This window comes from Brachyhypopomus gauderio, chromosome 15, assembly GCF_052324685.1.
Source record: "Brachyhypopomus gauderio isolate BG-103 chromosome 15, BGAUD_0.2, whole genome shotgun sequence".
NCBI lineage: Eukaryota > Metazoa > Chordata > Actinopteri > Gymnotiformes > Hypopomidae > Brachyhypopomus > Brachyhypopomus gauderio.
Genome location: NC_135225.1, coordinates 16,517,078 through 16,543,071, shown reverse-complemented (window position 1 = coordinate 16,543,071; position 25,994 = coordinate 16,517,078). Strand labels below are relative to the sequence as shown.

The window sequence follows — 25,994 nt, the reverse complement described above, 5'->3', positions numbered from 1 at the left end:
ACACTATTTGAATAGCCACGTTTCTCTGTTTAAAATAGCTCTCACCCCACTGTGCTTTGAATGCAGCACTTTGGCCCTCATCTCGGTCTCATTCTGGGAAATGAAAGTTACAGCCCTGCATTATGGACAGAATCTGCTACATTTCAAGTCCACTCACTAAATGAAAGGAGAGAATTTAAAGGCATCATGATATTTTCATTTCAGGGATTTGTTTTTGCTGTCTGGCCTATAACTGCCAGGTACTGATGTCCAGTGCCTAATAACTCCTGACGTGCTTTATGTGTGGTTGGTAGTTGGGCAATACAGCTGAGGAGAATCCTCGACATCCACGAGTAATATTTCTGTTCAGGAAACGTGCTGGAAACTGAAACGTCTCCATAACCGAAAGCTTACGTACTTCTCACATATGCTCAAAGGTCTCTGTGTAGAGAGACAACCATTAGAAATGTTTCCGAGACTTCGATCACTGCCTGGTTTTGTTTGGAGGAAGGGTAATTTATAACGTGTTATTCTGCAAGAACCATGTTAGCGCTGGCATCCCACGTATGAAAGAATGCTGGTTTATAACAGGCTAGTAATTTTGCATCAAGTTTTCCCATAGTCTCAGCAGAATGCTGCAGACATTCCTCAGTTGTACTGCGTGGTTAGTAGTCGTTTTTGAGCTCACACCAGCATTAGAACTAGAAGTATAGGAGTTGATGGATAAATAAAGTACACTTTCTCATCGTTTGTTTGTTGCTGGGCTCCCTGGAAGCTTAGACATAAGAAATCTGTTCACACCATGGACGTAGTTTTGATTTCATAAGTGGGGGGGACACAACCTGGGGTGGCGAACTGTTGAGCGGGGGGGGAGCTCGGAACTGCATGATCCTAGTGCTAGATTTGTCGCTATTTGGATATTGTTTTTTTAACCGTTAAAAAGTGGGGGGGACATGACTTCGTCGCTACTTAAATATTTGGTTTTAACTGTAAAAACTGGGGGGGACCAAAACCGGCTTTTGAAAAAGTGGGGGGGACATGTCCCCCCCGTCCCCCCCCAAAACTACGTCCGTGGTTCACACAAGTCTTCCATAAACAATTCCCATAACATTCACGACTATTAGTTTAAAAAGAAACAGATGTTATCATTCGTATATGAATGGTGAATGGGTCTGCGGCTGCTTAACGTGATCTTATTGATAGTTGGGAATTCAAAGCTGCTCCTAATGTTCTTGTGTCTGCGTTTGAGCGTGTGCGGACAGGCTCTCCGGGTGCGCGCGCGTCTACACGTCAGAACTCCCCCACACGCCCAAATTCTTTCATCTCAATATTCCAGAAGATTTTAATGAGAACGGGCCAAATGAGGCAACCCAGTAAAACTACGTTTGCTCTTTCCGTCCCTGTTTTCAAAATCAGCACCGCCCAGAACCGACTACAGCCGACTTTCCCCCTGTAAGCACACTTTTGTGTAACAGTTCAAGAAGTTTTCAACCACGGGTTAAGTGCAACCACAGTACATGTGTAGGGCTTGGTACACAGTGCAAATAGTTTAGGTCTTCACGCAACATTAATTATAGGTGGCTTTGCATTTCTGACTTTACAACCATACTGAAATGCATGGGAGTATTTGTGAGACGGTTGCCAAGGCGTTGACTTCTTATGAGCGAAACTTCATTCACAACCCATGAAGATTTGAATCGCTGCGGCAAATTGACGGTAGGGAGAAGTGGGTGTGACCAACTGGAGAAAGTCTGTGTTCTGACTGCATGAATGACTCAAGTCCAGAACAAGCGTAAAACGTTCAAAAGAGAAGAAGAGGAAGACGCTTCGATTATTCGCTGCCTGTTGTCGCAGGGACAGTTTGTGCAAGTGCAGCCTAGTCTCAAACATTCCTAACTTGGCGCAGAGGGTTATTGGTCACGACAAGAACGCTCACACTCAACTAGAATAATCGGTAAGTTTCCATGTACTTGCACACTAATCTCAAACTATCTTGCCTAATTTTTTAAAATGTCAAAAGCATAAACACGTGCTGCATTTTTATTGCTTGTTTCCTACATACATTTATTCTAAAACCTTCTAATCCGGAACCCACGCAACTGTAGAATTGACATCCTAATCTTGTTCGGTTTTGCAAATCACCAAATGTTAGCAAGGTACTCTTAGACTATTAGTAACTAGATAACTTACACGATGTGTATGCTCATTCACACGTGTACATATATATTTGTGGGTCTTTAAAATTGAGCAGACATAAATTGTATAGTTTATAAATGAGAGCGAACGATATGTCTTATTAAGAACGTATTATAATTAACGGAATTACAGAGTCGGGTCACTTTATTCTCATTGGGCGGTTTGGGCAATGATATAGGAAGTGCGCGGCACAAGCTGGATAGTGTATCTAACTTCCTGTTCCTTCTTTATATTTCAAAAAGGTATAGCTAGAGATGAAAGGTGATTGACTTTTATCTATATCCATGAATTTATACATATAATTTTATTCGTTGCAACCCCCTCCCCCGTTGTTTTAAGACATTATCAGGAGAACACTGCCGTTATCCAGTTCTGCGCGCTGAAGTTCATTTCGCCCATGGCAGCTAGTGAGGGTCCACTCCGTGGTTACGGTGTTGAGTCACGTAGTCACTGGTTTCGTTTCTCTGCGTCACCGAGGAGGCGTGGCCCGCGTGAAGTGCGCCTCTGTATCCGGGTAGAAAAAGGATCCCTCGCGCGCAACACGTCTCCATGGCGCTGCGCGGAGGACCTCGCAGTGAGGAAAAATTCAGTTCGTGAATGGACGCTTAACTTTTGTGTTCTTACTGTACGTCGGACGTCTGTGTTTCCTTCGTATCATAGAACCTGTCTTCCTTTTTGCTATTCTTTTAAATACGTTTTATGGGACTTCCTCTTGTCTCCATTCATGTGGTTTTAGTTGCGCGGTATGCGCACTACATTCATGAATCTGTGAATAAACGGGTGATTTCCAACCCCACCACAACCTATCAAATGGGACATAAGTCTAAAAGCCCCATTCTAAAGGAATATGACTAACTATCAAAATTTAAGCATAAGGCAAACCTGTTTTGCTTATGTCAAACCGCATCGTTCTAGGCCCTCAAGATAATGCTGACTAAAATACGTATAGCTAAAAATAGTTACCGTCAAATAAGTTTTGCATTTGATAGGCATTCGTTGCTGGTTTGAATATATCTTGCTAATATAAAATACGATAGTATTAGTACATCTTAGCAAAAGGTAAGCTATGATAGCTTAGTACATTCTCAGCAACAGGTTAACCACACACAAACCAAACGCTTTATAATTAAATTTCTTTGTACCAGCTGCTGCCCTCTGTATCTACTTTCAGTTTGTTAAGTTGAGCTTCCAGTAAAATCTGCTAGTGGAGGCATTAGAGAAGCACATGTAGTAGTACTGAAACTTACATTGATGAAAAGATATATTGTTATTTTTCAGATGGTTTTGAAATGACTGAACAGATGTTTTCTCAGCATTAGTGGCCAGTCTGTTCTCTGATTACTCGTCTTACTCAAATAACCTTTTGGATTATAATATCAAGTACTATTGCGATATGTATTACTGTACTATAATATGAAGTACTACTGCAACTTTTATTTTTTAAATAAAAATACTGTGTCCATTATAATGTTACAGATGGACCTGATGATTCGAAATTTAATTTTATTCACATTTCTCAGGTTTTTTTTGCCATCTGGTGGATATTTACGGAACTGCAGCAGGGCAACGATTATGTCGCTGTCTGCTTTATCGAACCTTACGAGTGCACGATGTTCTACGATTAATATAATTAACTTTTTTATCTGCGCTGATGTTCATGCTACAACCAACATCGCTTGGTGATATAATTCATCTGCGAAACTGATGTGTAGTTGAATTGTATTTTAAAACGTATTTGCTAACAAATAAAATGTTACATCAGGGAGGAAGTTTATTTTTTGAGAGGAAACTAACACTCTAGCCAATTGTCTGAATATACTTAATCATTAGTCATCGTTCGTGTATTAACTCAAGTATCTAGACTCCTGTAGATCATTCAGGAATAAGGAAATGTATAACATTTTTGCAGTGTATTTACCTAATTTGAAGCATAAACTTATGAGTTAACGCCGATGTTCAGCATTTATCTCACCGTCCACATGGTGGCAGTATAATGGTGTAGCCCAAGTGAAATCCTTTTAATAGTCTTCATTTAGTATCTTTAATAGATTTCATGAATAACAAGACGGTTGTCACGGCAAATCAGGAGGAAACTTACTGCTCATTTTTACTAGCACTATAAACGTTTTTGGTACTTCAGTGCATAGAAGAAATAAAATGGCTTATAGCATCTTGCTGAAAATGGCTGTTCCTCTGAAGAGTAAGATTCTCAGATAGCTCTCTGATACCACTCATCCCTTAAGTGCAACCGTTGTTTGTCTGTTGAGACAGTTTCATAATTACTAGCAATTTCTGTAATACCCAGTACATTATATTGTAATACATGCAAAAATTCAGACTGCCAGAATATTGAAAAGAAGATTCTGGATTTGTTTTTCACTAGCATCTTTTAACTTTTTGACCTCAAGTGCACCAAATTCATTACTGAGCCTTCGGTTTAAATGTAATTTTGATTTAAACCACAGTATGACATAATATGACTGAAACACAAGACTCATTTATCTAGAAATATTTTTGACTCAGCCATCAATTAGACAGCAAAAAAAAAAAAAGAATTGCATTGCAGTGTGAAAGGAGTAGCACATCAGCATTTTAAAGGTGGTTGTCTCTTTATCCCCACAAACCTGTTAAGGTATTCTTCTTTCAGCAATTTACAACAATGAATCCCTCGAGCAGGGGCACTGCCAGGGACTTTAGGCCCCATAGAAACATTTAACAATGGGGCCCAATGAAAGAAATGTACCTATTTGTTTACTCACTTTTTTGGGCCCCTGTCAGTCACAGGTCCTTAGAATGATCCCCTCAAGCCCCCATATGGCACCTCTGCCCTGGAGTAACCAATCAATGTGGCCTACAGTGACAATTCCTCAAGACCTTTATATAGAGAAAAATGTAAGTCATTGCAACTGCTTTAGATGACTGTGGATGGTGCTTAGTGACTGTGAAGCGGAGCTGGCCTTTGTGTGTGTGAATGAGGATGAGTCTCTCTAGGGTTTCCTTCTCCCTGGAGGACACATGAAATGGGAGAATATTGATCGCTAGGTTTTGTGTGCTCCATTCCTCTGTGGATACAGCCTGTGAGAAAGCACCTGTGCTGGATTCTCACAGGCTTTGTAGGGGGAGGAGAAAAGCCAGCTACCCAGCTGGGTGCCAGTGCCTATGTGTGCATGCATGTGCGTTCGCCCTAACATATTGGTGTGTAATGTAACATCAGTGTTTCCCCAAATGCATGTGCCAAGCTAGCTGCCTAAGTTAAGAGATTGCCATTGGAAGACATTTGTGCATCATGCATGTTTTAGAAGCCTTTGGCAGAAGATGACACCTTCACCCACCTAAACTGTGAATTCTCTTCAATGTGCCTGCTGAAATCAACATTACTTCACATAGTCTTGCACTGCTTTATGATGCAGATCATGCTGTTAATACATATGCAGCGCGTGCTTTCAGACTAGAGTTGTATGACCTGAAGGCTTGAAATCACGCTGTAATGAGGAGCTATAAAGCCAACCCTGGACTCTCAGACACCTGCATCTTCATGGCAGGAAGCTACGCTCGTGGACACCGTATCTCATTCTAGGTCATGTAAGTTACTGTAATAACACCTCACCTTGAGAAGCTTGAAACCAGCTAAGGGCTGGTTGATGGGCATAGATTGGAGGTTGGTGGGTCATATAGGTTGTTTGTAGACATGTACAATCTGCTTTCTAGCTTGTGTTCCTAGAAGAGTGTCTAGTGCCCAAACTTTCATTTATTTGCATCTGTAAAGGGTCTATCCCTAAGAGTGGTGCCTTAATTCCAGACCTATGCTCGTCAGAATTGGGACGAGTCGCTCTGTCAGCTGGCGGGGGAGGGGTGAAGATAGGAACGAGACAAGCTACTCATAGCTTTACCTCGGCCTTAGCTGACTGAAGGCTGTGTCACCACAAAGCCATTGTGCTGGGCTGTATGATTATTAACCCATAAGACATTGGTCTCTGCTCCAGACGCACAATAATGTGTGATCCCACCTGCCTCCAGGAAAACAGATATATTAGTAGGATTTATTAATCCTCATTTTTTCCACTAAGTGTCTGTGTGGAGCAGAAGAAGGAATTTGTAATCAGAATGTGAACGTCATGGGAATCTCCTCACGATAAATAATTTACATTCACTTTCTGTGGGTCAGCCTGCTGTGTTTCTTTGTGTTGGTTGAGGGGTATTGACTGGCGGTCTGTGAATATATCATATTCATATTGTAGGTGTCTCCACATTTTTACATTTTAAATTAAATTTATGAAGCCATGTTAAAATGATTAACATTAGTACTTTCTGAGACGTAACTACTGTAGCATAACCTTTATGACTGTAACACGTTTTGCATCAACAAAATAGGTCAGCATAGTTCTGTAAAATCAAATTTCAGTCAACATTTGCTAACTTGTAAAGCAGGCTCCAGTATCTTTTAACTTGTTTCTGTTTTCTGTTTGGTTTTCATGAACATTTGACATTTGGCTGCATGCCTACATTTACTGTAATTATTCACCTTAGGTGACCTATCTCCTGTTATATGATTAATGAGTGAAACCGAAAGTTTAGAGAAGGGATCACTGCTGGAGATTATTCACTGGCTTGTGGAGCGAAAGAAAGGGAGGGGGTAGAAACTGCATCAATGAGTCAGAAGGTACAGTAGGTGTCTTTGCAGTCTCATTTAAAGTGCCATGACAGCATGGCTGGACGCATTGTGTCTTTCTTTCTCACCAGTGATTGTGATTCCCGCACGCTGTGATTCTCAACATGTTTTGAAAATGTTAAAGTTTCCAAAAACTAAGAAGAACATTGTCAGTTGTGTTACTGTGGACAGCAATGATGAGGAAAACACCAGACCCTCAAGCTTTGTTCGTGTCCAGCTTTAGGACGGGCAACCTAGCGAGTGACGGCAGTGTATATACTGTGGCATACACTCACTTAATATAGGCCCACGCAATCCTACAATAACATGATATTTACTGTTGGTTTATTAAAAATGCTTTTCAGTAAAAGTCAACAACAGAAACTCCAATAACAAATGATAGTCCAAATAATTTAAAAATCAGGACCATTTCCTCACTTAAAAAAAACCCCGGGACGCCTGGGACAGGACGTGAAATACGGACATGTCCCGAGAAATACGGACATTTGGTCACCCTACATAAGTGCCGAACACAATTTCTGGTCATTTTAATTTGAATTAAAACTTTCGCTCACAAAAAGTACAGCTGCAGCTGGTAAACGTTACAATGGATTCATGCCGCGCAATTTCATGAGTAAGTCTTAAAGCCTACATTAAACACGCCCAAGTACTTCTTGTTATCACATTAAACACATTTCGTATTGAAGAACAAAATGAAATAAACATATTAATGTTCATATACCCTCGTTATGTTTTACAAAGCAGCTACAGTTTATACAGCATGATTGCTCAGATATTTGTTATTTACTGTTTTTACAGGGGTTATGTTTACAGTTGTATGGTTAGTGGGAGTTTTATGCATGAACTGTGTGGGTTATAATTACTCAGAAGATTTGTGGATGGTTTAATGGTTGCTAATGAATAGATGTTTTGTTGTTAAGATACTTTTCTCATAGTTACTGGATGCCTTTTGGATGGCTATTAGATGTTATGAGTTATAGGCAATCAAATCACTCTCTAGTAAATATTTTAGTTAAATGAAATATCTGTATTAGCTTTACAGCTGGAAAACTCTAATTTGACTCAAAAAGGTCAAAGACCAGAGAAAACCAGAGCAAATGCAGTCACAGCAGAGGAGGAACTTCATCTTTCCTATGACTTTCACGTTCCCACGAACTCTCACTTCAAAGGCATCACTGCATCATGTCCGGCCCTGTTCCTCCTCCATAAACTTGACTGTGAAATAAATGGGCCTTTTGTCTTTTCCCTCCGTTACTCTTGGAAGCCCAGATGGCCGTGAGGGACGTTTGCTCTCTTTTGCACACACACATACGCCCAAACACAGGGCTAGTGCAGCGCTGACTGTGGCCCTGCATGCCGTGTCCACAGAAGACCTCCCGTGCGTTGCTGTGGGAACTTGGCCAGTCATCTGGGGAGTTATGAGAGGCATGTGGGGGAGAGGAAGCAGTGGTTTGGTGAGTCAGTGCCTCATGAGCGTTCCGTTCCGTTAGCCTTCCACTTAAGCTCTTTTGACTCATCCGGATCCCTTTGGTCCTTTGAGAGGGGTGTGTGAGCATGTGTGTGTGTGTGAGCATGTGTGTGTGAGCATGTGTGTGTGAGCATGTGTGTGTGAGCGTGTGTGTGTGAGCGTGTGTGTGAGCGTGTGTGTGTGTGTGTGTGAATGAGGGGGAAGATCGTTTGTTTCTGCATTTTTTGGGCCCATTTGTTCATTTTGCTGTACTGTGTTTATGGCTGCTAGGAGAACAAGAGGTGTAATGGTAAGTCAGTACCTGGTTAATTCTTGTTGAATGAATGGTAGTTTTGTGTTGAGTGTAGAGCTTACGCTGTGTTGTTACACTGCTAATGAGGACAGGGCAGTAAACATTGTTGTGCATTGTACCTCAGAATGCTTTTCAGGTGTCTTGAAATTGATCATTACAACTGTTAAGATATGCAAACAGCTTTATATTAGGACAACTGAGCTTTGCCACAATCCTGACCTTAAACTATATCCTACGTAGAGTACTAGAGAAGCTCAATGAATGTTCATTTGATTTACATTTATGCAGAGAGTTGCATGATTGCCCCGTACAAATGCTTTGGTTGGACATAGAGGTTGGACAGCAGCAAGCACCATGTTTCATCTTCTCTCATCAGCTTTGGAGTTGGAAAACATAAATCAATACATAGACAACACGATTCATGGAACTTTGAAGGAATAATGTTGAACAACCAGTGTAATTACAGTCATCAAGCCTTTTACTTCCATTGGTGCAAAGATTGAACAAATAGATCTCTTGTAACTTAGTAAATAACCTATTGTAACTGTGAGAGTATGGAGTCTAAACTTAACATTTCCATATTTACACTGCAGAGTCTGCAGAGTTTTTAAATGTATTCACACAGCAATCAATTCAACTAGTGTACCCACACTATGCTTTTTGACATTTTCTTGCATCTGCATGTCTGTCAGAATTAGTATGTACATGCGTCTTGGTGAGCTGGTCGTGGAAAAGGAAGCCGAACTGACCTTGTGTATGTCCCAGCGAGACTCTGGGTCTGTCCTCTACTCACAGTGAAGAAAAATGGAAAACCACCCCCTTGATCTATATTTAGTCCTGACTATTAAACCACAGTGGGCCAGATTCTGTAATCTGGTGGGGACTGTGCTCTATGGCTATACAAAACATAGCAAACACTAATAAATACATTTTAGTTTCTTGCTTCAAATATCTCAACCAGTCCTATACAAAAGATTAGGTTAATCAAAGGTTAAGGTTAATCAAAATTGTTTTATTGAGTTGAAGATAACTAAAGAGAAAGGTAAATGAAATAGACATTCTGAAGGTTCTGAGTCATATTGTGCTCTGCATTTTTCTAAAGGTGTGTGTGTGTTTTTGTGACTTGGTGATGTCAGGGATCATGGGTATGGTTCAAATGCCCCTCTGTGGAAGTAAACACCACACACTGGTACCGTTTACTGTAAATGAAGAGACAAACCACTGGTTCTGGTGCTCTCATAGCTCATGATGCACAGAGCAGAGCTGCGTGGGGCTGCGTGCGTGGGCAGCCATGACACAGATGACTCAGCACACTGTTACCCAGCAGAAAAAACTCCCCTATTAACTCATTATGTACAATGTGGAGGGCAAAGAGAACTGCTATGTTGCCATTTTAAAAATATATTATCACTACTACTAATAATAATAATAATACTGAATAATAATGCACAGTTAATTTAGGATTAAAATCGATTTGAGGTATGAGATGTTTGACCAATTAATATCAAAAGGTACAGTTAGTGTTCTTACCAAAGAGTGGAAGAAGGTAAGAAACTATCTATCTATCTATCTATCTATCTATCTATCTATCTATCTATCTATCTATCTATCTATCTATCTATCTATCTATCTATAATACATATATATATATATATATATATATATGAGAGAAAAAACTGCAGTGTCATTGTGACTTTCTGATGATCAAAAAAGGACACATTTGCTTATTCTCTCTCTTTCTGACTTGAATTTAAATGTGTCTCCTCAGAATTCTTTGTCGCATCTTTTGTATTTTTTTTTTATTCTACACTGTGTCATTATGTCATTAGTTGTACATATTTGACGTGTGTGCATGGGCAGTATGTCATTTAGCAACAAGAAGTGATCACTGATATTGCCTTTGGTGACCTGCTTTGGAATTGCTCTCTTTAGGAATAAAGAATTACTATCTACAGGTAAAGGTATTTGCATAGTTCTATGCAAAGACACAGATTTCATTGTAAGTCTGGGTTATTTTGATAGCCCATTTGTGTAAGCTTGCTGAAAATATGTGAGATGCTGTTATGTATTTATGAAGTAGCTCATATACACTGAAGAACAAATAAATCCATATTTTCATGTTTCATGTTTTCATGTATTGTTACTGTATACTGAATATCTGAATTAATATGTTAGGAATTCATTAAGGAATGGGCTACTTATATTTTTATACAAGTAGTTCAAGATAACCCCGAAATTATGGTTTTCAGTTCTCTTTATTAACTTTAAACAAAGCATGTTGTTAAGAAACAACCAGTAATACATGTAATACATATTTTGACCCATGGAGAAATACTGTAAATTACTGTAAAAAATAGTCAGCATAATCTGCATTCATTACTTGTTTTGTTTCTGTTTGCAAGAAAACTGTGTATTTTCACCTATGCAAAGACTGCTATTCAAAAGCAGGTGACCAAAGCAATATTAGTGGTCAGTAACAGTTGCTAAATGACTGTTGCACATGCGCACAGAGGTCAAATGTGTTCAATACACGTAATACACAGAATACAGTAGACAAGTCAAGGAATGTGGAGGAGACTCTTTTAAAGTCTGAAAGAGAGAAAAAAATATTTGACTTTATGCTGCAGTTATGTATATAAAATAGTATATAATAGCATAAATTATATTAATGATAATATTATATGTTATTAAATATATAATAAAGTTGTGTTAATTACTGTAAAAAAGGAGGATTATTTATATATATATATATATATATATATATATATATATATATATATATATATATATATATATATATATATATATATATATATATATATATTTTGTGTGTGTGTGTGTGTGTGTGTGTGTGTGTGTGTGTGTGTCTATATATATATATATATATATATATTGTGTGTGTGTGTGTGAGAGAGAGAGAGTGTGTATGTATGTGTTTTTTTTAAATACTTTTTGTATAAACATTTCTTGTAAATATGCTAGCAAACAGCAAACCAAATGGTAATGATTTTGAAATGTCATGTTTAATGTCATAGGTAAAAGATCAGTATCAGTTGCTTGATCTGAATGTAGTGTAAAATGACTGAGAAATTGCCTGTTTGATCATCTAAGTCAGGTTTCACTCTTATTTACTGTCATATTGAACTAAACAAATTATTGTTTGTGAAGTCGTTAGTCATTTCTGCAGGTTTCTCTGTGTAGTAGTGGTAAGAATCAGCAAATTTTCTCAAAGAGTCACCAGGTTCAAAGAAGGGTGTGCATATGTAAGTCAAACGCACTGTAGGAGTGTGGGACTGACTTCTGGTTTGAATCAACTCTACAAACATGAAAAGCAGAAGCATATTCTCAAGGGTAAAAATAAGTGATTGAAAATGTACCACATTGCAGCCGTGTTCCTGCTTCTTCAGAAACATGGCCTTCTTTCAGCCTGGCCTGTGAGACCTTTGACACAGCAGTATTGGTCATTCCTGACCTTGCGGAGGATGGAGAAGTGTGCAGATCTAGAAGAGAACGAACCACAGAGAAATGGGACAGGCTGCTCCTGGTTAGATGATATAGCACTTGGTCAGAGAGGGAGAGAGAGACCGGCATCCAAACGCCACCTACTCTCACTGGCAATGATTCACCAGGTTTTGCTATTCTTCACACATTCGCTGTTATGCAACATTTATCCTTCTTTGGTGTATTTTGAAAAAAGCTGTGGAATTAATATTTGTGCACCATGCAATGTTACTATTTTGAAAATGAAAAAACTATATATAAAATGAATGCTAACTATAATTAGTATTTAAATACATTTGTTTTTCTTTATTCAGGTGATGGAAAATGTTACAACTGTAGCCAGTAAATTGAAGCATATTTACCTTGGTGATCAAAGGCTCATTTTGGACAGACAAATCAGATGGTGAAGCAGATGTTCAGAAGTGAATACACTTATCTCTAAAGGGAAGAACAAATTCTGTACCAGCTGATACTTGCTAAGTATCTCAGTGCGAGTATGCTGAATATATATGTATACCCTATGTAAATGCTTTTAATAGCAAACACCTTCAGGTTGAATTATTTAGATAGAAGATTAGAAGATTTTTTTTAACCTGATATTTAACTAATAATTAAACTGACACATTTAAATGTCCTCAGATTTGTGGGCATGCTGCTTTGTTGAACCTTCTTCTCTTCTGAAGACTGTTGTGGTACAATGTTTTGCTTCGTCACTTGTAAAAGCATTTACTGCTGTTCTGTTACTGGTTCTGAAAGAGCTGCTGTCTTAGCATTTACCCACATCTGACTAAATTCCGGAGACATGTAAGAAGAGGTGAAACTTTCACATTAGTGTGACACAGTTGCTATAAATGCAAACATAGTAGAGCATGTCGCTTCTTCTCCCCATTTTAAAAACACTGATCAATGTGAAAGGTGAAATCATCTTCATATATTCACTTATTTTTCTCATAGCACCCCTGAAAAGCAGTGTATTTAACTTATTTGAACATTCTAATTATATATATATATATATATATATATATATATATATATATATATATATATATATATATATTAATATATATATATATATATATATATATATAATTATATATATATATATATATATATATTAATATATATATAATTGTAGAATTATAGAATTCTTGATTTACAATCAATGTCTTTTGATTGATAATGTGTCATTGGCCTTGCTGTTAATAGCACCTGTTGCACCTGTTAAAAATGCAGCACCCATTTATCTAAATCTGCCAAATAACTATTACATATTCGTTGTGATACATTGTTTTTTTCTGGTCACGTTGAAATTAGAATAGGGATTTTTTTCCCTCTGTGTTTCTGTGAACCAATGATTTTAATGCAGAAGGCAAGGCACTGATACTTATTGTTACAGGAGGTATGTCAGCAGAGATGAGAGAAAACGTCAGTGTTGTCTAATAGGGTGTTTCAGCCTTTGTGTCGTAGCACATATTTAAACATTTAATGCACTAAAACTATTGGTGTTGTGGTAGATTTATAGCGTGAGCAGATTTAGTTCTATTTATTTTCTGTTATTGCCATCACATTAAACTTTCACAATTTAAATAATAAAAGCTTCAGAGCAAATATATTTATTGTTACAAAGTTATGTTAACATTTGTCGATAGTTTCAGCGCATGATGCTTTACGTTTCGGTGTTATTGAAGCTTCCTGGTTTATGCTTATGTTGGTAGCGATGCAGAGAACTACCTAGGGGTTGCTGTTGCTCGTCAATGATGAAAATGTCAACTTTTATAGAGACTGCAGTACCATCGATACCCAGTGGGTGGCAGCGTCCATAAAGATATAAGAATATTTTGTTTTTCTCCGCAATGGCATTTCTCTCCTCACGAAAGTCAAGTCATTTAGAAACAAGAAATTAAATATGATAACCTAAATACAACACTGTGTAATCTTTCACACAATCTTATTGCCCACTCTGTTGTGTTGAGTACAGGTTTAGAGCCCCACTGCATAATGCATGCCTGGTGACAAAGATTTTTGTTTAGGCGGCGACATGTTATGTATAACATCTCCAGAACCTGATGACTGTGAATATAGGCTTACAAATCTCAACAATTAGGCCTAGCATGTTTTAAATAAAATAAAGTTGAAATCATACAAAACAAATGTACGAACAGTCAATTCTAAAATCGTTTCTAGAGTTTACATAGGCTATTGAACTATACAAGCAGTGATTATATAATCACTTGGAGAGTGGACTGACCCACGGCAGTCGTTTACCATAAACCATTTAGTAACTTACATTCAGCAGTGTAGTGTAGTTTGTCAAAAGTAAATATTGAGGATCACGTTTGAATATTATCAGATGCACCTAGTAAAATCATAACTGAGAAATAGTTATAGGCCTACTTCTGAGACGTTACCTCCAAAAAAGTTGATTTAGCATTAGTGATTTTACTAGCGCACATACGACTTGGGTATGCATTATAAAACACTTAAATCGTTTGAATAGATGTATTGTTGTTTTATTGTTGAGTTTATTTGCATACAATCCACAGTCGCGTGGATTAATAGTCTTTCCGCCAGACTATTAATGCTTTAAATTTGTTTTGTGAACCCCTGCAATCGTTCAAATTAACCCACAGAACATGAATGAATTTACAAGACTAGGCCTATTACTGTGTCGATGTTATGCCGAACCGAAGGCAACCGCCAACCGAACTAATTGCCAGTTATGAAACATTTGTTGCATGTAGGCTGGCATGCTCCTTTTTGCTTTAGGCCTATAGCATAAAAATCTTAACAGTTTCATAAGGCATTGCGTTCACAATAAACTTACAAATTATAATGCCCTGTCTGTAAAAGGGCTGCATTTTCAAAACCAAAGCTCTTTTTAGATTTACAGTATTAATACAATATAACAATCAAACTTTACAATACAAATTGTATAGATTATATTCCATGAACTCCACGAGAAATTTATGACTGAAAAAAAGAACATTAATATAAAATTTTGTCCTGGAATGAAAATGGAAGTTTTTTCCATATTCTGGATCTCCATTAAATTATTGATTTGTAGCCTCTTAAAAGTGGGGTTCACTTTGTGTCCCATTTGTTGTTGTTAAGCTATAAAGCATGTTATATCGGTAACACTTTTAAACAAACAATTGATGAAGTGTTGCCGCCCGTTCTCTGGTTTCCTCTGCGACAAGGGTGCGATGACAATCTCGCCGCTGACATTTAAGGCTTTGCTGAGACACTTGTTCAATCTAACCGACGACTGCAACGAGACTTTTATTTTACATAGTTAATCAAAATTAGGCATGCGTTTTTCATCAAAAACATTGGAATGTTTGTAAAGCCTCCATAGACCAGTGTAAATAAAAGGGTGTGATAACTGTGAATAACGAACCCCTTCACTCTCGTTATTCGTACGGTTATTCAGATATATCACAAAAAATAATATTAATGCTAGTTACTATGTACTGAATTATAACAATGAATAAAGAATGTGGCCCTCTCTCTCTCTCTCTCTCTCTCTCTCTCACACACACACACACATATATATATATATATATATATATATATATATATATATATATATATATATATATATATATATATATATATATATAATATACACACGTGCGCGCACACATATATGATAAGAGATTGGTTCTCAAGGTATGATGGAGGTGTTCTCCCAGTTTGGGGGCCATAGCCTCTAATGCTCTGACTACCATGTTGCAGCTACTTCTCACATTACAGCTAGTGTGATTTGACAATTTCAGGAATTCTTGGGGGGGTGGGTCATCTGTTTGGGGTTTTTTTTTTTACATGAGACATAAGACATTTTGGACATTTTATGTCTAAAAATGTGTCGCTTCCAGCATACATTATTAACAAAAAAAAGTACTTGGAAAGAAGACACAAATTTCTGGAAGTAGACTGACTGCTGATGTTTGTGTGTGCGCCACATTGTGGAATATTGGTTACATGTGTAATCCAGGTTGACCTTTCTGATGAAGGCCGGATCTTGTCTGAATCAGAATTGTCCTACTCCTGTGGTTGATGTGATAGTAATCTTAGTCAGCGGAAACAGTTAAGCAATGGATAATGAAGCATAAGGAACTCAGCCTGAATACCTGCTCTTCATCCCATACCCCCCCCCCCCCCCACCCCACCTAACTCTATCTGTCTTTCTCTTTCTCTATGATGTTGAATCTAGCCTCATTCTACAATGTCACTATGGTGCCAGTCTGATGAGTGTTGCTTATGTTGGGGTATGAGATTGCTTATCATTTGGAGTTCAGGCAGTGAAAAATATGTTTTCACTCATTCCTGCTACAAAGAATAGATGGATTTTCCACTGAGAACTGATGGGAACATGGGCTGAATTTAACTTCTGGTTCTGTAGTGTATTTGCATTGTGTCTTGTGAAGAGTGGGAAGGTGTGTGTGTGTGTGTGTGTGTGTGTGTGTGTGTGTGTGTGTGTGTGTGTGTGTGTGTGTCATACCTTTTTTTTGTCATACCTTTGCTTTTTCTTTTGATTGCAGTGTGCATTTACATAGAAAGGGGTATGAGCATGTGTTAATATGTGGTGTGTGTGTTTTTCTGTGTGTATTTATGGTTTTGTGCCTGCTGTTCATGATGGCAATGTTCTGTCAACTTCTCTTTGGGACCTTTTGCTCTAATGGCCTGTAAAACAGCACTGAACAATATGCCTTTGAGTGTCTCCATGGCGTATATGTGATGTGTGCGGCAGGTTGCACAGAACTTAATCAAATCTTATACAGTTCACCAAGTCAATCAAATTACTGGAAATAATCAAATGAATATTAATTTTGTTTTCATCAGCTTTCCCCCTCAAACATCCACTTTTATTTTTATTTGCACCTTTTTTATTTTTATTTTTTAATACAAAAAATATTAGAACTAATGTCAGAATGCTTTTAAGAATGTGACAACTCAAATATGCCATCCTGTGAAGACTTCAGGAAAGGACTTCAGCACTGATTGCCAGAAGTACTAAGTTGCATTTAGACAGTGAGACCCCCTTAAGCATTGTAGTGAGGGATTATTTTAAAAACGGGCTTCCCTTTCTCTGTAACTGAACAGCAGATTTCTTATGAGACCATGTATGTGCTTCTCCACAGATGGTGTAGCAGGAAGCCAGGAAGGCTGACAGAGTCTCAAGCAATTCATTAGATGATGTGTCAGCTAATATATGTCAGAAAATATGTTCAGTGTTCACAAAGCAAACCCATTTAAATCTGTCAGTAAATATTGTTCTGTTTTTGGTACACTCTTCAAAATGCAGTTCACTAATAATTGCTGTAGCAAAATAATTATTTAACTGCAATTGTTAATGCTTGACTTCTGTTTGCACGTTTCATCCAGAACATGTTCTGAGGCACTATTAGTGAAAGCAGGAGGGTGATGTTCACGACGATTCAAGCAGATAAGGTCCCTGGATTTCAATATCATGAGTATTTAGAGGTCCAATGGCACTGTTGTTCCGCTTTGAGTGAGGATATTGAGCAAGGGCCCCTATTTGGGTTGTGACATGGAAACACCACTCAAGTTCACATGTAGAAGGTCCTCAAATTGGAAGCATCCCAAAGTGCACATTTGCAATCTAAAGTTACAACAGTGACACGAGGCTGATTCGACTTAGGAGGCCTGTTACATTCCATAAATTGCAAGCTATATGCACTAAAATTTAAATAACAAATTACCTGCACATACAATAATACATTTGTTGCTAAATGTCTTTCCGCCAGACTATTAATGCTTTAAATTTGTTTTGTGAATGTTCTAAAAATACTTTAATAAATCCAGTGCTACCATTCCATATTGTATATTGAAAAATGGGTAATCTCTTTAAAGAGACTCCTCTGGTTCTGTCGCATTTGTTTTCAAGGCTGCATCTGATGGAACAAGAGAGCCGATCCAGGATCTGTGACCTTTAACCTCTTGCTTGTCTTGAAAGCCCCCAGCTACAGGCTCCACAGTTAGGTGCACAGTCGCTACGTGGGTGATTCTATCTGTGCAAAATTATACATACTGCACCCCAAAAGGTGTGTTGCCGCTTCCTTCTTCACCACTCAAAGAGAAATGTGACTTTCACACTAACCTATTTTTGCCCATATTCCTGAGCTTACTTTGAAGTTGTGAAAGCAGGGCTCTGGGGCTAACTTGTGTGGAAGGTTTTGTGTCTCCTTGTTGAAATATGAACTGTCATAATAACCTGAACTTGAAAGATATTTGAACGTTGCAGGATGAGCAGTGTGAATTGTGTGTGTGTGTGTGTGTGTGAGGAAGTCAGAAGGGAGAGAAAGAGTGGGTTGGTTTTGAATGCTGAGATGCCAGCTTGAAACATAGGATGTGTAAATGTCAAGCAGAAATATTGAATCCCTCTTAAAATTTTACATGGCCCTGAATAATATGCATGACCTTTTTTTCGTTTTGAAAACCACAAGCCCTCTCAGTTTTGTTTTTCGGGCGTAATTTGGTTTATCTTTAAGTTCATCATCTTTGTGTTAAGACAAACATTTTTGAACTTATCACTGCAGGCCTACCCAGATATACATACATATATATATACACACACAGACATCAACACACACACTATTCATATTGTGTCTGAAACTGTATTGTAGTGCAAATGCAGTGTTGTTTAGTTGGGAAGGAGTTTTACAGAGATGGAGTTTTTTGTACTGTGTTTAGATTGTATTCATACTATTTTTATGTAGCTGTACAATTTTAAATGTAGCTGTTGGTTGTGACTATTGATATGAGGTACACATGCTGTTATACATAATAAAAAACATTAGACAATGACTGCAAAACATTGTGAGATGATTAATACTGTAATTCCTTTACAATGTCAAGCTACCCCAAAATGGATGGATGGATATAGTTCACATTTAGAAAAAAATGTTGCTAACAGACACTTGATATCAAAGAGACATGCAGTCAGTGCCAGGGGAAATTCCACATTATTTGTACATTTTGTTTAGAGGCATCTGGCTTATCACAAACTCTGTTTGGACAATCCTGACCTAACATTAGTTCACCCACAACCCACAAGGTAAGGCATGTGTTTCCAATGCAATAAAAAGCATAGGTCCTGATGCCTTAAGATAATTTTTTTTTACATTGCATTCATTTTTTAATAATGACCAGAGAACCAAGAACTAAGTGTGAGGACTATACATTTCAAGGTTGAGGGCAGCTTAATCTTTACAGAAAAAAACACATCACACACAGACACCATTGTTAGAATTAATCTCTTAGAACTATTCAAAAATCGCCCTATGCCTAAGTCTCTATGTCTGCATGTATCTAATTTTGTGTGTGTGTGTGCGCGTGTGTGTGCGCATGTCTAGCTGTGTTTTGTATCTCAGCGAGTGTCAGTACTCCCACCTGTGGTTGTATGCTGAAAGATGCATCGCTCTCAGACAACAGTAGGAGGTTAGCGGCAGTAACAAAAACACACAAAACAAAAGAAAAGGAAAGAAACAGAACCAGCACAAAATGGACACCGGTTACATAGTTTGGCTATAATGGTGTTTGTTTTGTTTAATATTCAGTTGTTATCTTCTGCTCATGTGATTTAACAATTCAAAACAGGGACATTTTACATTAAATAGTTACATTATACAGTCTCTATTTAGGTTTGAACATTCATCTAAAGGTTTTATTAAGATATTAGATTATCACCATATCAACTAAATCAAGTCATTTTGCATCAGTAAAAATTGTGTTAATGTGCTGGCATAATACAGCTGTCATATGATCCAATTGTTCTTTTTTCTTTTTATTTAACTGTGCTATGTAGGGAAATATCTATTAAAAATGTTGAATTAAATTGTGTGTTCTAAAAAGTGTGACTAAGATGATGGACGGTGGAAGGTTTGGTCCTTGTTGTTTGTGAGAGTTTCAGTATTAATTGTCTGTGTGACGTGTGTAGGTGTAACCTGTTATCAGCAGTCAGTCAAAAACAGTACACTGAATTTCACTCTATCGTTTTAGCAGTAGAATTATTCAGAACATTAGGATGCATTTGAGTCGTTATTTTCAAGTCTCTTTAAGCATGTTTTGCATTTTCAGCAAACACAATGTAGTAATTTAAAGAAACATGGAGTAATCTATAAGAAAAAGTAATTTGTAACTCTATGCTGTCCTATATTGTTGCAAAGAAATTGTGTGGTGATACATCAGCCTAAAGATAGTTGGTATTAAAAAGTCCAACTCGAATGGAATAAAAAAAAACCCATCAGTGTGTGGTTGCTTTTCTCCCCTGCTGTAGTGTGTCAGACACCACACTGTTAGATCACTGGCTCAGTGTGCATGGCAGCAAGGTCTTGTTTCCACTTTAGACTTAATTACACTTGCAAACCTCCATGTGCTGTAGACTGGCCCTGGCTGCCCGTGTACCTCTCAGTGACCAACCCAGGGCAGAGAAAACAGGAGAGTCTGCACTCCCCTGCTTCCTGCTGCCTCTGACTAACCACCGGAGCCATCAAACACATCTCTGCTCCTCTCTAGCACCTAATTTGGATCAAAAAGAACTGCGGCAAAAGCGGGGTGTGCAGAGTTGGTTTTTTAATCTCTTGAGCCTTGTCAGATTTTGATGTCAGCACATGGAAATAGATAGGTTTGTATTTGTATTCCTCTTAAAACTGTTTATTTTGGTCAGACATAATTGAGTTTTGTGCTGTTACAGGTTTAAAAAGGTTTCTAAATGGACCCAAAAACACTTTACAAATACACTTTAGTCTGTCTCAACATTATTGCGCTTTTTGAACACAGAAGTAATCATGCAGAACTTATTAAACATTTGACCCTTTAAGAATAATTAAGATATTAGTTAGTGTAATAATTGTAACAACATCTATTGATCTTTGGGGGCAAAAGCATTAGCATTTGATATTATAATTTAAAGTGTAATGTTAGAACACTTTTTGGTAAATTAATGTATCATGTAGTTGTTTTTATATAAATAAATCCTTAAGTCATTTTGAAACTGATGGTTTAGATGATATTACAGACACTCAGGGGAAATTTGACTTTCAAACATGTTCTCTCACAACCCACTCAGTTTCGTAGGAAAAATCTTTAACCTTTTCAGCTACAACAAATGCCCATCAAAGCCATCAAAGTGAGAGAGAGACAGAGAAAGGGAGAGACAGAGACATAGTGAGAGGGAGAGAGAGACAGAGTGAGAGAGACTTAGTTCTGTTTTTTTCCAGGCCAAATACAATCTTTTTGAATAGAAAAACACTGAAACACTTATAAAATTGAATTCAGCTGTATGACTCAGTATTTTTCCTGACATGAATGTTGTAGAGACGGAATAGTGACAGCTCTGATATTTATCTGACCTCTTATCCAAGGCTGATAGGGCTGACCTTTATAATAGGAAACTGCATGAATTTGTGAAAGAAATTAACAAGTGTGCATTTAAAATGTGGTGTGGATTAAAATTGTTAAATAGTGCAAAATTGTTTATTTTGCTGTTCTATGTTATTTACAGGTTCGCTGTTCAAATTTTGTTGTTTCAATACAAGCAATTATTTAGATTTTTGCTGCCAATGTGAAATCAGTAAATTTTTTAATTTACATTTTAACTGTTTTCTAATTTTAATATCTTGCTTTAAATATATTACTTGAAAGACAACATATTACTGTATATAAAAATATAAACCTTTACATGTGGCCCAGATTGCATTCCATTTAACTTTTGCACTCAATGATATAGGATACAACAAAAGGGTACATGTTCTTATATTTGAGCCTGGCTTTTTGAATTTTGCCATTCAAATTGATCTACAAATAAATTGTAGTTCAAGTTTTAAATTGCATAGTTGTTACCACTTGGTTAAATTTTTTATCTTTTTAAAATAAGTGATAAAGCTTTTGCCAAACTCAGCAGGCCATGGTTCGTGACCTTTAGTCATTTAGGGTCGTGATCTTGTGCAGTTTTAAAAGGTTAATTTGTATTTTGTATCTTTGAGTTGTTCTTTGCCAGTACACAGATATTAGCCTCCCACTTCCTGTTTTAGGCTGTTTTGTTTACCATTTTAAAGTTGCTATATTTTTAACCCTATTTCACCACTGGTCTGTTTGAACTTTAAAAAAACGTGGGCATGAGACCTTGTTACTTTTGGCAAAATGATAACATATATCCAGCTTCCCCTCATTTCTACTGGACTGACAAGAAGCCGTTTAAATATGTTAGCTCAAAGTTGGATTTTTAAAAATAAAAATACTTTAAAGTCGACGGAGACACTTAATGATTATCTTGAATGATTAGCTTATAATTTAAGGCTGTCATTACTTCAGTAATGTTGATGCCTCCATTTGGCATATAAACAGTCAATAGGAAATCATGGTTTGTTTCTTTAGTTACCTGATTACTTTAATTAATCTTGCAAGAAAATGTATATTTGTTTCATTTGGGTATTATGACATAGCAAAACTGTATCTTAGTCTCTTTGACTTTCTACCATAACTTGCAAGGCTGCCTGTCTCCCTCTCTCTCTCTCTCTTTTCCAGCCTAAGTAACTGATTACGCGTGTTGACGAATTACATTTTAGTGGTACAGAGTGTGCAGCAGTCGATCATCTCCCTCCCACCAGTAAGACTGATGCTCTTTTTTGCTCTTTCTCTGACCTGATTCTATACACTACCTCCATTCTTACCTCTAACGTGGGAGGTGTTAACTAATTGCAGAGGCCCAACCTCGTCTCCACATAATGGATGCACCCCTTTCAGATTCATTTGCCAGATTGCAACTCATCTATTTTGCTGGCCGTCACCCTGGCGGAGGGAGCGAGCGGCAGGTCCGGCCCGTGCTGCGTCCAGTCATCCTTCACACTGCAGGATTAAAAAAACAACGTGCATAAGATCTCGCACATGCCACCTCGTGCCCTCGCTAAGTGACTGGGCACTCACGATCTGTTGGACACAAGTAAAGCATCACATTTTGATCTTAAATGCGCAAAGTAAGCGTGCCGTAGAGGCTCCAAAAAAGCGGTGGTGAGAGTGATCTGTTGTGGCTTCATTACGAGGCCTTCAGGAAGTCCATATTTTCGGTCCGTCATCTGGATTTCCACACCACGTTTTTCGAGCTTATCTCCACACCAGACGCTAGACGTGTCGCACTCCTGACGTAGCCCGGCTCATGAAGGCTCAAAGGTGCGTTCTTGGGATGGATGCATTGCACTAATGACGCCTTGTTTTCTAACACTGCTCCTTTGAGATTTTTTGTGGCGGTGATAAATGTGATCAGAGATGCAGGTCATCTGTATATTGATGGTCCTGAGATTAAGCTTACCACTCTGAGGGCTGTGAGTGTATTTATCAAAGCCTTTTACTGGACTCTTCAATTATGTTTGGTTAACTAGGGGTTTTAGGGATGACACAGACAATACACAAATGGTCTACAGAAGGTAGATAGTACCCTGCGGGCTGAGAAATGAAAATCAGTGACACCCAGGCCTCATTTGTTAACGACTCCAGTGATTTATAGGCAGTTTTATAAGAATGTGAGTGAATCAACCTATGGCAGTTTAGTTTTCACCTGAAATTGTGTAAAGACACGCCCCCTGGATCTGACAAGTTGCTGTGCATGGACCTGGCTGAGCAATTGCCATATAATTATGTTGTAGTTCTGTATGTGCAATGTTTTTATACAGGTACACACACTGGGTGTATGAGACTATTAGAGTCAGCCTTGTGTGTATGTGTATGTGTGTGCGCGCGTGCATGTGTGCATGTGCGTCTGTGTATGTTTTAGAGTATCTAAGCACTCAAGTGTCGTTCCAGGAAAAGGAGGATTTCTGTCTGTTTTCTTTCTATCCACCTTGCACTACTGCCCCAAGAAAGCCCTCTAAACCACTGCTGAATCCCCCAGTGTCTAAAAACAAACTTAATATCTTCAGATATATGTTTTTTTCACAGTAGCACTTTTTTATTTGAATGAGCTTCTCTGTGTAGTATCACCTGAAGTATGATGGCGTTGCTTTTGTACTGTGGTCTTCCAGAGGGTTCCTCGCTACACCTGAGGGAGTTTCTCCTTGCTACTCACATTAGGGGTTCATGTGAAGCTGCTTTAAGACATTCTCTATATACACATAACTGAAATTAAATTAATCATTACAGAAAAAAACTGCACATTCATTTTCCTTTGGTTAAAAGAATTATTATCCTTGTCAAATATTCATTTTAACAGTTAGTAAAGTGGGATGGTTTTCAAATGTATTTTTTCCTGTTAAATATGACTGATGACTGAACTGTTTGTTCTTCAATCAGGATGTGGGCTTTGAGACACGTTACTGCCAATAGCTGAAAATGTACATGATGTAAATGAGTGCATGTGGAAACAGCATAGATATATGAGGTTGCAATGAGTAGAGCAGGAAGAAAGACGGGCATTGAAATCTGAATTATGTAATTTCATGTATGGTTTAAGATTTTTTTGGCTGGTCTGGAATGCAGAGTTAACATCATGTCATGGCTGTAAGTGACTCAAACCTGAGGACACGTGTGTAAAGGTCTTTATGGGGAAGTTAAGTTGTCTTGTATTGTGTGTGTTGTATTGTGTCTTGTGTTTTTTGTAGATTGCATATATTTTCAGTTTCATCACAAATGTCCTAAACATAAATAGTAGGATTGTTACAAGAGATCTGAAATTATTCAGCATATTAAAAGGCAAGAAAATATCTAGAATGACTTTAAAATGTCCTACTGCTTTTGAACCATTTTCCTAGTACCAAATACTACATTTTTTTTCTGTCAAATATACAAACATTTTGATTTATCGTATGTGTCCTGCAGTGTATGCCATTAGCTAGACTTTACTGTAAATATGCCCCAAATGCGTTAGAGCAGCTCAAATTTGGGTGACTAACCCAAAGTTCCAGAGAGTTGAGGGCAGGGGCTGAGCTTGCCATGACTGCCAGGTCTTTAGTGCGGAGGAAAGATCTGTTTCCTGTAACATTGAGACCTGTGGTGTGAGGGTTCTCTGTGTGTCGTGCTAACCTGAGCGTGTCTGTTTGCACAGGGCACCGTGGGGAAGAGAGTCTCAGAAGGCGAGGATGGCTTCACCTCAGGTACCTGCCCTTGGGAGCCAATGGCTGTTTCTTTTGCTCAAATGTTGTCACGTGGGAGTGTGAAATGAAGTAACGGCTAACAGAGGTGCAGAGTGCAATTGGTGGAGATGTGGTCCAATAACCCCAATTAACCTTGAACTGTAAGGATCTAACTGGTTGAAATAAATGCTACCATGAAAAAGTTGATCAGCGTGACATTTGCCTTTTTTGCGGTTGAAGTTGGGACCTGAAAGTGTTTGTTTTAACGGTGTGTTTACATTCGATCTGTCCGCCTACTTGTCTGCCAGTTGAGAGCAGAGTGGTTGTGCTGTGGTTTAGATGAACACTATGCATTCCCAGACTCTCTGAGGACATGTGAAGCATTTTCAAATGTCAATCTCTTATTAACACACAATTACACACACTATTAAGACACATGCATTGCTGGGAGCTGTTTATTTATTTATTTATTATTTTTTCTTTTGTTTTTTTATTTTTGCTTTTTGTGATTTCTAGACAGGCAGCATAAGTCATTTTTTTGCATGCATACTCAGAGTCTGAGTCTGACTAACACTTTTATATATTACTATATTCTAAAATAATATATATATTTTTTTCACATATATGTATATATATTTCACATTTTGTTACATATTTTTTTCAGTATGCTGCTACATTCACTAGCAAATGTATCCCTCAGGCCAATATTAGTGGCTGCAGTTTTATGTGTGTTAAGAGTCAGAACTGTTGTTAAGTTCATGTTAACAACATAACTTAAAACATAATTCAGAGTTAATTTAAGGT

General features: G+C 37.9%; 1 long non-coding RNA gene across 1 annotated transcript; it reads left to right on the top strand.

Annotated features, from left to right (window-relative positions):
- Window positions 1-1,283: 1,283 nt before the first annotated feature.
- Window positions 1,284-25,395, top strand: LOC143476623 (uncharacterized). The gene is made up of 2 exons (XR_013121340.1): window positions 1,284-1,933; window positions 25,163-25,395. It is a non-coding gene; the product is annotated as an uncharacterized LOC143476623 (long non-coding RNA).
- The last annotated feature ends 599 nt before the right edge of the window (window positions 25,396-25,994 follow it).